This window comes from Meleagris gallopavo, chromosome 11, assembly GCF_905368555.1.
Source record: "Meleagris gallopavo chromosome 11, MGAL_WU_HG_1.1, whole genome shotgun sequence".
NCBI classification, from domain to species: Eukaryota; Metazoa; Chordata; class Aves; order Galliformes; family Phasianidae; genus Meleagris; species Meleagris gallopavo.
Genome location: NC_139414.1, coordinates 17294415 through 17309584, shown reverse-complemented (window position 1 = coordinate 17309584; position 15170 = coordinate 17294415). Strand labels below are relative to the sequence as shown.

General features: G+C 47.2%; 1 long non-coding RNA gene across 1 annotated transcript in view; it reads right to left on the bottom strand.

The window, feature by feature from the left end:
* LOC146543648 (uncharacterized) overlaps window positions 1-15170 on the bottom strand; it is a 191742-nt gene that overhangs the window by 21969 nt on the left and 154603 nt on the right. The window contains exon 5 of the long non-coding RNA XR_014885542.1: window positions 10374-10557. This is a non-coding gene — a long non-coding RNA (uncharacterized LOC146543648). The remainder of the gene's footprint in view (window positions 1-10373; window positions 10558-15170) is intronic.

Below are 15170 nucleotides of genomic sequence, written 5' to 3'. Positions count from 1 at the left end.
CACTTAGCAACCAATCTGATTAGACTTGTTTGTGCACTGGGTGCTGTTATTTCTGGTTCAGATTAGTGCTTCCTTCTTTCTCTGTTTCCTCACATACAGCTGAATTATCTCCTTTCACCCAGAGCTCGCTGCATGGCTATCCCACTTCTGCACAGCAAAGCAGAGCATCCTTGCTGCTGCTGTTTTATGGCTTCGAAGGGAGGAAACAACACTCATTTTCATGCAAATCCCTACTGTCTATCAGGCATCATAGTTGTCAAGCAGGTCATTAGAGGCCTACTGTGTAAAATGAAGATTACTAATTAGAGCTGGAGAAATAATTTGCAACAGATAATTTATCCAATGGATTTAGATGTTTTTTTCCTTGCAGAGTCCCCGCCAGCAGGTTGTGACTTCACCGGAGCGGCCATTGCTTGGAATGATTTTTAACTCATTCAATTCATGGCAATGGATTCTGGTTTTTCACTGTTACTTTCCTGAGCTGGATGCTCACCTGGCATTGATCTCAGGATGTGGGGTTTGTTTTCTGGCTCAGACATCAAAATAGGGCTGAAATGAGTAAACACCAGAATAGCTTTCCCCCAACACCGATCTGTGTTTCTGCAAACATCACAACATAAAAATAGCTTGGGAAACTTCCATTAAAAGGCATTTATGCAGGGAAAAAAAAAGTAATGTAATTGCAAAAACTAAGTTCTACGCAGAGCAAATCTCACATATCTCAGACAAGAGCCTGCAGCCCGTGGTTATGCAAGTCTTATGAATGAATATCGCCAAAAGTAGGAAAAAAGTTATCCTGCAGGGAAAAGGGAAGGAATGTAGCCGGCTGCCAACATCCCCAAAGGCCTTGTAGTACCCTATGCACATCCATTAAATACAGAAGGAACTGAAAATGAAAACTCGTGTTGTGACTCATTGTTATAGGAAACAGGATTGAGCAAAGCCTGACCGTGTCACTGTGACGGAAATCCAAAACATGGGTTTGGGATAATTTTGATTGACTGTTTCTCCTCAGCCCATGACAAATTCTGTTTCTTTGGCTCAAAATGTTTATCTGATTCAGTCTGAAGAGAGAAATTGAAGTCTTCCATTGATTTTTCTTCCTGCTACAAAAGTCAACGTGCTGCAAACATCAATTCCAGCTCAATGCACTCTGTGAGCATTCAGAGGGAGGTGGAGCACGAAGAAAGGAGACAATTCACCCAGTGAATTAATGCCTGTGCTAACACACACGCTCATGAGAAACCTTCAGCAACATTCACCATTTTTTAATAACAACAAAGGGCAAAGTCACACCTAGGGCTGGCACAGCAAAGCCCGAGTTGTGAAGGAGCTGCTTCATTTCCAGCTCATGAACAATACAGAGAACAGCCTCAGGAGGGTTAAGAGAGTTTCAATGAATGAAAAAGGACAATTTGTACCAGACTCCCCGATCCCATCTGCTGCACTATGGGAGCACGCGGTGTTCTCTGCAGTGACTCACCCTCCTTTGTGCTCACAGGCAGGGAGGAATGGGAGATGGAGCCATGCTCAGAGGGGAAAAACACAGCCAATGCTCTGAGCTCACCTGTTCATCTGAACCACCCTCAAATGAGGGCCTTTGCAGGGCTCTGTTGGTGCTCAGCATGCACCCTGACTGAACAGTGCTGGTGGCCAGGGGATGTGGTGGCCCTGGAGTGGAGAAAGGAGCAGCAGTGAGGGATGTGAGCTGCGTCCTCAACTCTGCTGTGTGCCAGCAAGTGCCATTTTTATCTGCAAACAGGGAGTAGCCACTCAGCTACACAAGGTGCTTGGGGCTCCCTGGATTTCTGTAAGGCATAACTTATTATTTTGGTATGCAACTGAAAAAACAGCTGTAGGCACCCAAACGGAGCCCCAAACCAAGGCAAATCATAGAATCATTATAGTTGGAAAAGACCTCTAAGATCACCAAGTCCACCCATCAGCACATCCCCACCATGTCCACTGACTACCTCCCTTAGTGCCACGTCTCCGCAGTTCAAGAACACCTCCAGGGACAGTGACCTCACCACTCTCTGGGCAGCCTGTGCCAGTGCACCATCACTCTTTCTGAGAATAAATTTTTCCTAATATCCAACCTAAACATCCCCTCATGCAACTTAAGGCCATTATCTCTTGTCCATCCAAGATCCCATCCTCCTACTCCAGATGCCAGCAGGTCTATTAGCACAGCTGTGAAGGCATGAGCACCTGGGGGTGCTTTTATACAGTGTGGAGGTATTTAACCCTTTCTCTAAATAAGTTATTAAGAAAAAGTGTGTTTGATAGAGCTGAGAGAGCAGCAAACCAAATCAGGCATAATTGTGCTAATTACCCAAAGCACAGCAACTGACTGAAGGTCTCTAAAGGAGGAGGCTGCATCCTGCCCCCGAGCAACACCTGTGTGCATACAGCAGCTCTCATTTCTAAAGGGCACCAGGGCCTGAATCTCAGTCTGGTTCTCAGCACTGCTTGGGATCTCATCCAGCTGATGCCTGGTGGCAGCCACACATCCCCACATCCCACCCAACCCAGAGCTGTCCTCCAAGTGCCTTGGTTCAGGCTCAGCTCAGACCTGAGTGCTGCCTTCCCAGCCTCTTTCTGTGCTTTCATCCTTTGGCTGAAATCTGTAAGGAATCCCCAGGATTCACCAATACAAATCATTTATTTATGGGTTTATTGCGATGACCCGGTGAGGCTGGAGGCTGCTGTGAGGGTATTGGTGTAACATAGGGCACAGCCAGCCAGGCCCCAGCACTGGGTCTTAAATACCTAAGGGCATTCCCACAGGCATTATTGCTGCATTATTTTTTTTTTAATGCTGAACTGTATGTTTTAGAATACACAGATGTCTTTGTTCAGAATAAACCAAAAATAGCAGATTTTCCTCTGCTTAGCTGGGTGTTAAATTATTTACATTTCAAAACCCATAAGTAGAAACAATGACTGCATTTCCAGTGCCTGCTCCTGCTGTCAAATATCCTTTTCTCTTTTGCAACCTAATTTAGACTTCCTTTTTAGAGTTGCAGCTTAACTCCATTTCCAATTACATTAAAGGAACCAAGAGTCGAGGTTGTTATCTTGCCATTTCCATGAATAGTGACTAGAGATGCTCCCCATGAAGGTGAGGGCAGCCATCGCTGTGCCCATGCAGGAGGTGTGCACTGGGTAGGAGAAGACATTCATTCCCCGTGGTCCCATTGGGTTCCCTTGCATGGAGCATCCAGGGAGAAGTGCTGAAGCTGGGTGGGATGCTGATCACGGGGCTCGTTGTGGGTCAACAGAGCTGCTTTCATAGCTGCGTGAGCTAGAACCGAACAAGAAATGCTCTCAGATACCCCATAATTTCGGCAGGCCGCCTCTTTGGCAGGCTGGCTGAGCCTCCACATCTGCCCTGCAGGGGTTGATGAACCACCGCCTCCCCAGCACCTCCCAGCTCCCCGCTCGCTTCGCCAGGTGTTGGCACCACGATTGCTGAAATCTTTGTGTGGGTGCCAGCCACCTTTGCCCTTCTTTCTCCTGGTTCCACTCCTTCCTGTGTTTCTGCTGACGCAGTTACTGCCTCAGCCCGCGGCCGTGTGAGTTGAGCCCTGGCCAAGAGCAGCCATCTAAGCAGTGTGTCTGCCTCGGTTCACCCAAACTCATTGCATTTGTTACTCTCATGGTAGAGCAGCATCCCTGTGGTGCATGCTTTTCTTCGAGGATTACAAAAGGGATATTATGTACCTATCTGGAGTCTTTGCATTGCCAGCCCCTGTGATTTTATTACCCATCTTCTGATATTTGGAATTTTTCATAAAGCTCTGCTCTTGGAGTAATAAGTGAGGCTCTCAGCTTTCACTGAGAAATGAAAAGAAGCTTCTAGCCTGCGTGTTTTAGAAAAGCTGGAAAATGTGCCTGAAGGCACTGACTCCAAAAGGCAAATTAAAAGAACCAATATGTTTTCTTTCTTTTTAATACAATTGTGAGTCAGGGCCGGGAATGGGGCACCGCTGGTGATTTATAGGTTCTGTGCTGGCAGCTCTCCAGTCTCAGTGACGGCACTGCGCAGAGGGAGTTGGGCTTTGTGAAACTGCCTGGTGGTGCTCACCTGGAGCCATGTGGTGCTTTGGGACAAAGCGCACAGAGCATCTCTTCAGGGCGGGTTCTGCAAAAGGCTTGGTTTGAAATGCACACACCAATGAGATATGAAATGACTTGTACTGAGATTCAGATGGAGGATTTGGGGAGAATTTTCAGATGGAGAATGGCCCTCTGCATGCGTGGCAAGTGGCAGTGAATTGAGGTGGATGGCTCTGAAATCTGGGAGAAGTGGAGGATTGGTGTGTGCTTTGGAAGACCGATGGTTGGGGCTGCTGTTTGCGTTGTGGGCACAGCTTTCTCATCCAAGGCATTATGCACAACGAAATGAAAATAATCACTGGCATACTGATGGCCCCATAACACCAAGGCCATGGCAAACACCGTACTAACCAGGTGCTCCTCTGGAAGGCAGTGCCTTTGCAATCCCAGTGCTGCACCTGTTCCATATTTGGTGCACACATGTGTTTGATTTTGGAAGAAATGCACAAACTGCCCGTCCCACTTTGTGAGCAAAAGGACTACAAAAGGCACATACACTGTGCCAGCTGAGTTACGGGTCACGAGGAGGTGTCAGTAAAAGTTCACTGACTATGAACACCTGTACCAGGCAAGCTTGGCTTTGTAACAAGTGAGCATATTGGAGGATGGGTCTCTGCATGGGCTGCCCATGTCCTCTTGGTTTTTGGAGAAAACACTTCATGGTAAAGCTGTGAACACTTCCTCTCCAAGCATCTCTTGGGGCGTTGGTGCCACAGCACAGCCGTACCTCCAGGAAGCAGCAGAACCACAGCGAGTGTTTGCCAGCAGAGCTGCAGGAGGCCCCTGGGAACGGAGCTTCCACAGAGCTTGGTCCCAAATCACAAGGCTGCCAGTAAGCCCCTACATGTGGGCATTCTCCAATGGGAACATCCCACCACAGCTCCCCAGCTGCAGCAGGGGTGCTGCTGGCTCTGTGGGGCTGGGTACTGCTGAGCAGGGAACTGTGAACAGCTCCACCTTAAGCTGCAGTTCTGTGAGCGCTCTGCTGGCCTCCTGCCATCGAAACCGCTGCAGGCTGAGCTGTCATCAGAAGAAAGTGTGTGCTTTGCATGGGAGGGGGTGGTCAGGCGGCTGTTTCTTCATTGATCTTTTAATTTTAAAAGCTTATTTCTGGGGTGGCTTTATTTTTCCCCCCTTCAACACAATGCATTTCAAATTGATTTTGCAACCCCACACGCCACTCCTCACAAAGGTAACTGTGCTAAAGGCAGTGCTTTCTGGGGCTCCCCCACACTAGCACCTCAAACAGAGACCCCCAGAGCTGCCCGGAGTCATGGAAACTCTCTGGGTGCCCCCTGCCCTTACCACAGCCCCCGAGTCCCCAGCCCTGCTCTCTGTTTTCCATCCTGCACTTCCTGCTAATCACACCATCAGTACTTGTGCTGATTAACCACCTAAGTCTCCATTTAATTAAAACATACACCCTTTTGGAAGAGCCAGAGGTTGCAGACAGATTTTATTCCATTCCAGATTGGATTGGCATTAGCCATCAATACTGGGGGAACCAAAGCAGTTCACACTTTCCCTGACTGTGTCAGATACATCACCAGCTGTTTGCTGAGTGACGTTTTACAAGTCTGAGGATCTCCAAATATTGAGCCACACATTCACAGGGTCACTCTTTTTCATTAAAAGACTGCAAAAAACCACACCTGCAGAGAAGGCCAACACAGCACCAATGTCATAATGTAGGAAAAGCAGTGCAGGGGCAGCTCCTGATCCAAGAGCAAGGCAGGTCACAGGGAATAGGTCTAGTTTAGGATAGGATCTGGTTCTCTGCCTTAGCAGGTCCCCTTGGAGCCCAGCGCCAAGCAACCCACGGGGCTTGCACACTCCTGGAAGGGCTTAAAAAGGTCCCATGTTGCAGAATGCTGGCAAGCAGGAATGTAGGGTGTGGAGGGACGTGATCACTTGCAATTAACTCTGAGCAACAGGCATGCAACAGAAAGCCTGCTGTGTTTGCTTTGCTGTGAAATAAGCAAGAACTTTGCTCGTTCCTGGCCGTGCCCAGGAGGACATTGCAGCCCCGTGCACCAGATCCGCACGCAGTCAGGACACTGCCGACAGGGCTCACTTTTGTCGGTAATGCTTCAGTGCCTCATTACCAACCTCAGAAGTATTTGGCTGTAGCTTACTTTTGAGGTTTGGGCCGAGGCCAGGGACTCCAGCAGGAAAAGTCAAACCTAAACAAACGAGTTCAGGTTCAAACTTCCCCATCCCGGCCATGGGGCGTTCCCCACTGGGTGCAGGGAGAGCCCTTCTGCAGGGCACGGCTGCACAAAGGGCATGGAAGGCATTTTCCAGCAGCAGCTAATGGCCCATATTTCATCTTGCACACACACACACACACACACACACAAAAACAAAAAAAAACAAAGCTAATAACTTGCTCCTCGGTGTTTCGCTATGATAGCAATCTTTGCCTGTTTGATTTATTTTCTTTCTTCACCCACAGCTCATGGGGCCATGGGTTCCTGTTGAGTTTAAGACACTGCAGAGCTTTGTGCTCCAGATATTGCTTTCATCGGGAATGGCTTCCTGTCCACAGCAATTCTCTCTCTCCTATAACTGGAAGAGGAACCCAGTGCCCCCATCTCTCCCTGCATGGAGTTGGGATGTTGCTGCTCAGCCCTTGGGTCAGGTCCCCAAAGCAGTGTCCAACCTCACGGCTGGAGCTGTTGGCTGCCCCCCGCCATGTGCAGCTGCAGCTCCCTGCACCCCAGGGATGCTGTCACCTACAGGGAGACATCGACTTTCCCTGTGCTGATAGCACCTTTTTTCTGCTTGAATTGCTGCAACATCAGCCAAACAAGGAGGGACTGCAAACAGCCACAGAAAGCGGGGGAACTCCTAGGGCTCAGCATGCTGGGAATATCCAGCTGCTGGCTGGAACATCACAACAAATGCCATCGGTTCATTCCTGCAGCCTTTGACACATAAATTCGGTAACTAACCTGACCTGTGGCTGCTTCTCTGAGAGACCGGCCGAGACATGACAAATATGCCTCTCAGCATACCAGGGCTGATTACCGGCAGCCTGTAGGAATAGCTCAGAGCTGCGTGGTTACAGCAGGAAAAACCAGCGTGCTCTGGGCACAGCCTGCACCGCAAGCATGGCAACAAGGCATTATCTGGGTGTCCTTAGGGAAAATCCTCACGTTCACAGGGAACGAGTGTTGGTTTGAGGAAGGTGGGCTCACATTTTAGGGTCTTTGCTGGCCACCAGCATGGCCATGGGCTGCTCCTCCAGCATGCTGGGCAGCTTCCAGGAGGGATCGTTTCCCAGCAGATTCACCCGGACTCGCTTTGGGCTTTGCTGCACAACTCTTATTCTGCTCCCATCTGCCAGGGCCATTTCAAACCTTAAGTTTTAACATGTGATTTCACAACACGTGGCTCTGGGAGGGTGACCGGCCTGCAAATCAGCCCCCTCCAATCCCCAGTCAGGCGCTTTACATTAAGCAATTAAACTGAGCAATAAATATCACTTTGTTGTGAACGAGCCTCCATTTCCTTTTCTATTTTAATAACAATAATGGTCAAACTTCTGTTTAAGAAGCACTTTCTGGTTCTATTTGGAAATGTGCCAACCTATTCAAAAGACGTAAGATTTGTATGGGGAGGCAATAGTTTTTATTAAGGCAAATTATATAATTAGGAAAGGAAAAAAAAAAAACAACAAAAAAACAACACAAAACCAACAGCAGAGCTTTCAGGCACACGATCCCTTCTCCGTGTGCAGGGAAATGCAGTGCTGCTGCTGGGCAACACACACACACTGCAGGCATTGCTGCAGCCACCAGAGCCCACCCAGGGCTGGGGGTCAGGATGTGGTCTCCATGACTCCTGGGAGGACCCTGCCCTATTTCAGCCCCATGAACAAAATTCTGTTCAGTATCTGCCAGCCCCAAGCAACCTGAAGTGTACACATGAACTCACTGTTCAGAAAATTACATTTTTTAAGCATATGATCCAGGCACGTGGGATTCCCACAACTTCTTCTGGCACAGCCTTTGCTTCGTCTTTTGGACTGGAAACCTCTTGGGGCAGGGACTGTGGTTTTAATTATGCACAGCTCCCAGCTGAGCAGAGCCATCAGTCCCTGCTAAATGAATAAATAATCACTGCAGCAAAGCACAGCCCCTTCCTGGCTCAAACCCATTACCAAAGTGTTTGTAGGTCACTGCATATTTGTAAGCAGAACTTAAATAAGATATACGGATTGGGAAACCCATAAGAAATGTCAGACTGAACTCCAAATTCTGCAATGTATTTTGACGATTAGAGGTGGAAAAAAGCAACATTAAGCAGATAAAACTGATGCCAGGTCAGGACTAAGGGCTTCCACTGCTCACACCCAGCACCAGGCAATGACTTTTGGCCATGGCACTGATTGCTCACTCAAGTTGGGTTCTGAATTTTCTCCATCCTAGTGAGATGTGGAAATGGACAGGGGCTGGGTAACTTATTTTAATGATTTCCTAGCCATCATGGGAGGAGCTTCTCCAGACCACACACTGCCCTGACACCAACCAGACCGACTGCCCACATCCATTGCACTCCTCCAATGCCACCAATGCTACAGGCAGTGCAGCAGCAAAGGATGGTTCAAGGAAGAAAAAAAGAACAAAAACCACAGACACTGAAGATACAAAGCAGGCAGACATCAGGGAAGGCTCAGGAGCTGACAGCGACTTTGGACCCACACAGACAGGAATCTTTTTGGGTAAAAAGACGCAGATTATTGCAGGAAGTCTGAGAACAATGCTTGACTATTTAAGGACAGCAGTGTTTCCTTTCTGAACATCAGCATCATTAATTTGCTTTGGAGTCCAGCCAGATTCCATCTGATGCCTACTCTCCTGTTAAGGTGGAAAAGTATGCATAAAATCTTCTCGGTGTTACCCAAACATAATGGCCTATATCTCTATTCACATGCATTAAGTCTTTGTAATCTGTCCATGATTGCCACAAGATGTTAAAGAAGTATAAATATGCTCAAAAAGCTACACAATTCCTGGGTGAAAAAAGGGTCACTGAGGAGTATTAAAATCAAATGCTGCTGATTACTGCAGCTGGGAAGGTGCTGCCTGACCACTTTTGTTTTGTCCCAGTACTTCCATTTCATCCCGAAGCACATTGTGCCCGTCTCCAGCTTTACGGCCACACAGAGCTTCCACCTCCCATCATAAACACGGAGCAAAAAGCAGAGATGTGGGTGACAAATCATGGGCCAGTTGTTAGAGGATAAATTACACAGAGTTGAGAAATACACAGGAAAGGACAATGTAAGAGCATTTGCACAAGGAGTTAAAGATTATTTCCAAACATTAACCACAGTAACAGAAATCACAATTGCTTTGCCAGTCACATGCAACACCAAAAAGCCCAAGCCTTCTTCTGTACATCAGAACTGCAGCAGGGCAGACCAACTAACTCTTTCCATTAACTGATTGGATCGAGCTGCTTGGCATTTATTCTGCTGGAGGCAAGGTGCTTTTCCCTGGTTTGTAATTATTATTATTTTTAAATCCTTGCCTCTACTCAAACACACATCTCATGTGCTAAAGAGCTTTATTTCCCCTTCATTTTCCCCTGCAACTGTTTCTGTTCCTTATGTCGTCGCTGACGACAAAGTTTGCTCTAGGCCCTTGGCAACCAAGTGTAAAACAGGTATTCGATAGATGGGCCACTTCCCTGGCTGAGCAAGGGTTTGTTGTAAGGCAGGTGAGGGCAGGAGGGGTGCTTCTTATTTCTGAGCAAGGGAAGGGGCAGCTCATGATCACTGCCCCCAGACTCCCAGCATTAGGCTGGGGAACTTGTTGGCTTAGGCTGCCTTTCCAGCTGCCCTCATTGGGAACAGGAATCCCACAGAGCTCTGATCTTGATTTACGAGGAATCCCTGATTAAGCAGTTAGGAGTGCTGAAGCAATGCTAGCATCAATTTGCAGCAAGCTTTCTTAGTCACCCATCAGGGACTGCGAGCTGTTAGTGAGTCTTCTGTCACTTTCTTCTATTGTTTTGTGGTCAGAGCCCTGAAGTTCAGATAGAGTTAGCAACCTTGTTGAACTTCTTTCCCTATTTCTCCCCATTTCTGGGCTTTTGAGAGTAGTTCTCATTCTGAAAACAACTCTCAATTTGACGCATGTTAACCTCACTGAGGACATGACTGTGTTTGAAAATGACATATTTTCCTCATTGCTCATGCACTGCTTTGATTGTTACAGAAAAACTAAGTGCTTCAAAGTTACCTGGTTGAATAAAGATCACACTGGGTGTCTGAAGAGCATCGTTGCCAGCCTACCAGCCTCCAGCAAAACTTCACACAGCCTTAAGGAATGCGGTGACCACAACAACCTGTCATCCTGCTCATTCCAGGCCCTCGGATCCATGTGATGTGATTGTCATCCTGAAGATGCGTTGTGCTCAGTGGCTCTGTAACACACAATGACCAACAGATGTTCAGGTTGGATATTAGGAAACATTCCTTCTCAGAAAGAATGGTCAGGCAGTGGCACAGCTGCCCAGGGAGCAGTGGGGTCACCATCCCTGGAGATGTTCCTGAACCGTGGGGATGTGGCACTGAGGGACGAGGGCAGTGGGCACGGTGAGGGTGGGTTGGGGTTCTACTTGGTGATCTTAGTGGTCTTTTCCAACCATAATGATTCTATGATTCTATGGAAAGAATTAGTTCCTTTAGCTGGCAACTTAGAAAATAGAAGAAAGAAGCAAAAGTAAATAAATCTGATCCTATCACATGGCTCTCCTTTGCCTTATGTTGGGCTTCCAAAGCAGTGGGAGCCCGGCAGGGCTGTGAGGCTGCATTATGCAACAGTGATCCCTTTGTTCCCTCCCACTTCAAGATTTAGCAGCAGGGAAGCAAAAAACTCCCATCTAGAAATGCAGAGGGGGGAGCAAATGTTAAGAGGATGCTGAATCCCTCTGAGCTATTAATGGAGAATTGCATAACAGCTGCCGCGGGGTTGCTAGGTTTTACCACGTCCCTGCACAGTGTTGGATATTAACGGGGCTTGTGCTTTCGGTGGTAGCTGTGAGCGGAGTGCGGGTTTCCATGGAGCTGGGAGCGTTGGCTCTGCTCATTCACAGCAAGATCTTGCAGTGCTTTGCTAAATCCATCTCCCAGCGAGGCGGGTACCACGAAGCCTGGGGGATGCGCGGGGGTGTGACCGCCTCGCCTTGAAAAAGCCATTAAAAAAACCTTTAAAAGGCGAGATTTAGGAATGTTGCCTGCTTTGTCTCTCCTGGCAGCACCATGCTTTAACCCTCCTGTCCCCAGCCCTGCAAGTCTCCCAGATGTGGGTCTGCCCTGACTGCTCCCAGTAACACAACGCCCACCTCCAGCTTCACTCTGAAGCATCTTCACGGAGCGCAGGGTGCACGTTTCAGCACGCTGGCTTTGTGGGATCAGCCCGCACTGGGGCTGGGTGCTGACGTGCTGTGCTGGGTGCTGACGTGCTGTGCGTGCCCTTGTAGGGGAGAAGGACAGCGAGATGCCAGAGATCCCATATCTCCAATATGCCTGTGAGCTCAAACAGCTTTCTGTTGTGCCTCTAATTAGGCTAAGTGGAGTGTTGGATTCAAGTGCTAATTAGAAATGACCACTCTAAAATACATTAGGATATTTAGGGCTCTGCGCTGTTTGCATATTCAGGCTCCGGCTCCTGCTGTTGTGTTTGTGTGAGTAATGAGATGACTCCATCCACCTAATCCCTTTTAACCTGTGGCATTAATTATATTATTTTATATTTCATTGTATAGTATTTTATTTATTCCATTTTATTATTTATTATTATTACTATGCTTTATTTTATTGTGACAGCTACACCGTGTCTAAGGAAATGGATTTCTAGCTGTGGGATTACACCCACAACAAACATGGGGGTGGCCCAACCTCACTGGGTGAACTTCGCCCTGCTCCTGGCAGGCAGCTTCCTTGCAATTTCTCTTGTGCAAAATGAAACTTCTGAGTTTTGTGGAGCCAAGATCAAAGCACAGATGGGACCGGGCTCAGGCTGTAAGCCAAGAGCTTAGTGTAAGGCTGGTACCAACCCTGCTCTGGGTCCAGCGTGGGCTTGGCCTCAGTTCAGCTTCACTCCCAAAGTCAAACTGATGAACTCCCATCCCTCAGATGGATGAATATGGACATATCTGTGGCCTCACAGAGCCATAATTTCTGCCCGAATGCTTTATTATTTGGAAATCGTAAATAAGGCAAAGTGAAAAGGACAAGCCCCTTTAATCTACAAGCGGTGTGCTAAATGATGGCGGTAAATCTCTGCTGGCCCCACGGCAGGTTGATTGGCACACCCAAATAGCAGCGATTTCATCCCACAAAGCAAAGTGTAGGCATGGAGATCAGGTTTTGGAGAACAAAATCATACCCAGAAGGCTTTTTCCATTTTTCCATCCCTTTCTTGTGATCTCCAGATACTGTTCCTTTAGTGTTTGAGTGACGCTAAGTGAATTAAGAGAGAAATATCATTATTTTTAAAGACATGGGTTCTTGACAAGGATGAGATGGGACCAGCAAGGAAGGAATTGCAAAGAACTGAGTCTGCTTGCCCTATGTGTTCTGTAAGGCAATCTGCAGCTTCAGAAAATCCTCCCCTTTTCCTGTTGTCTTATTTACTGCTCTGTGCATTCCAGCCTTCACTTGTGCTGAAGAAAAAGAGAAGAATGAAGAAAAATGATCAGCTTTGACAAGGATGCTCACACATTTCTCTGCAGGAATGCATTTGTACCCTACAGCATCATTGTTTCTCTGCTATAATCCCCACTCCCAGCATCACATAGGGACCATCAGCACCAGGGACCTGTGCTGCCCTGGGGCTGGGGCCCAGAGATTTATTGCCAGGTCATTGCTGGCGAGGGAGTGCCTGGAGAGGAAGAAAATCTGCTCTGTGGATAGCCAGGGCCAGAGTCAGAGCCTTGCTTCCCACCATGCAGAAGCAATATCTGCACCTGTCTGTACACAGCATTATTTCCTAGGTACCTGACTTGTAGGTACAATTAAGGACTTGTAAATCTGAGGAAATCTTAAATTAAGGGACAAAGCTGTGCCTGCAAACATTTGTGCCTGTCATTTTTCAGCTCTAGCAGTGGAAGTCCTGTTAAAGCGAGGATGAAAAATTGGTCCTATGTCAATAACCTGCATGAATGATGCTTGAGAAAACTGGCAAGTCATCAAAAGGCCCTGTTCTCTGCTTAATTCGCTCCCTGGCTCATTATGGATTACCACGTTTTGTCTAGTTAGTGGCATGATTATGGGAATAGAAAAACCATTTTTCTCTGCTTCTTATCTAAAAGATAAATGAGGCACATATAATTGGCTCAAGTTATCATGCAGCAGTGAGCAGCGGTGATGCAGCTCTTTTCTGTCCTCAGCGTGAAGTCCTGAGGCAGGGCGAGCTGTCAGCATCCTGCTCTGGCTGCTTCCTACCCCAGCACCCACACACACAGCCAAAAGCAATATGTTTATTAAGGGCTGACGTTTGTTGCCAGAAATGGCTGTTCTGTCTCCAAATTAAGCTTTCTTTCCCCAGATTAAGGCCCAGATTGGAGATGCCCAATAAGCACTTCCCTCAGGGTGCTGGGCTGTGCTCCTGGACCCAGTTACAGCTGTCTCAGATGGAGGGGTCAGTTTGGGCCCTAAAATCTGCTTTTTCTACTTAAAATCATCTGCCAGAGTTCAGCAGCTGTGACGATGGGGTCACACTTGTGCTGTCATTGCATTTCCTCAAGCCTCTGAAGACACTATCAAGGGATGTTAATTGGAAAACATTAGAAAAAGCCCCAGCAATTCCAATTCAGACAGGGATCTTAGGGATAACGAGAAAAAAGAGGAAAGCATATTGGTTTTCCTTTAATTCTACAGTGGAAACAAAGAGCAATGGGATGGAAACAGGACACTTTCCCTCTGGTTTATATTTTCAAAGCTTAATTCCTCTCTAAGTATTCTCTAAGCATTTCATTCAAAGCCTGTTTCTAGAAACTCCAAAATAACAGCTGCCTGATGTGCTCATGATTATGTTCAATGCATAAAAATAATTCACCGCTTTTTGGAAGCAGCCCCCCCCAGGTTGCACTTTTCACATACAGAACCACGCTAATGAGCAATCCATTACACTGTCATCCCACAGTCATTAATTTCTGAGATGATGGGCAGATGACAGGAGGCTGCAGGTCGTGGATGAGCAGTGGGAACAGATTGTGAGGAGCAACAACCCCACTCTGCTGCCACCCAGAACCCCCGGCCAACGTGCCCTGAAAATACAGAGCTCTGGAGTTGTCCCTAAATGAGGGATTTCACAGCGTTCTCCAGGAAGCATCAATATTGATCTAATAAGGAAATGGAGCTGCAGATGCTAAAGTACTTACTGCATTTTTTTAAATATGGGGACAGCTTCAATTATCCCGCTATCATGTACTAAATAAGGTTGATTAATCAAGGTTTAAGATAACAGAAGGAGTTTTCTATGCCATTAACATGTCTCCGGGGATTCGCCCTTCTTTTGGGTAATGGGAAGCTTCTGGTTGTGAAGACACTGATAATAAGGATTTATAGCACCACAGCATGCAGTGTATTCCATAAGGGACACTGTGAGAACAGGGGCACGTGACAGCAAGCAGATACAATTACTTAGCTCCCCACCAGCACACCAGGACATGGCTGCATGCTCCTTCCCCCCACCTTGTAGTTTGGTTTTCCTCCTCTCTCCATTTTCCAGCGTTTCTGCTTTGCACATTCCCTTCTTGGGAAAAAAAAAAAAAAAAAAAAGGCAAAAAAATGGGAGAAGTTCTACAAAGGTCTCTGGCCATTCTCAAGACCAGAAGTGAACTTTCCAGACCTCACTATGGGTCTACTGGCCTGAACTGCATTATGTGCATCACAGGTGAGGTTTTCTCCTCAATATATTTTCTAATTTCCTTTATACAGGAAAATACAAGTATTTGTTGTTTTCCCTTGTTATGTATTAGCTACTAAGGCTTTCAGGCCCAATGTTGAACAGAAATGCAGTACCTGGTGG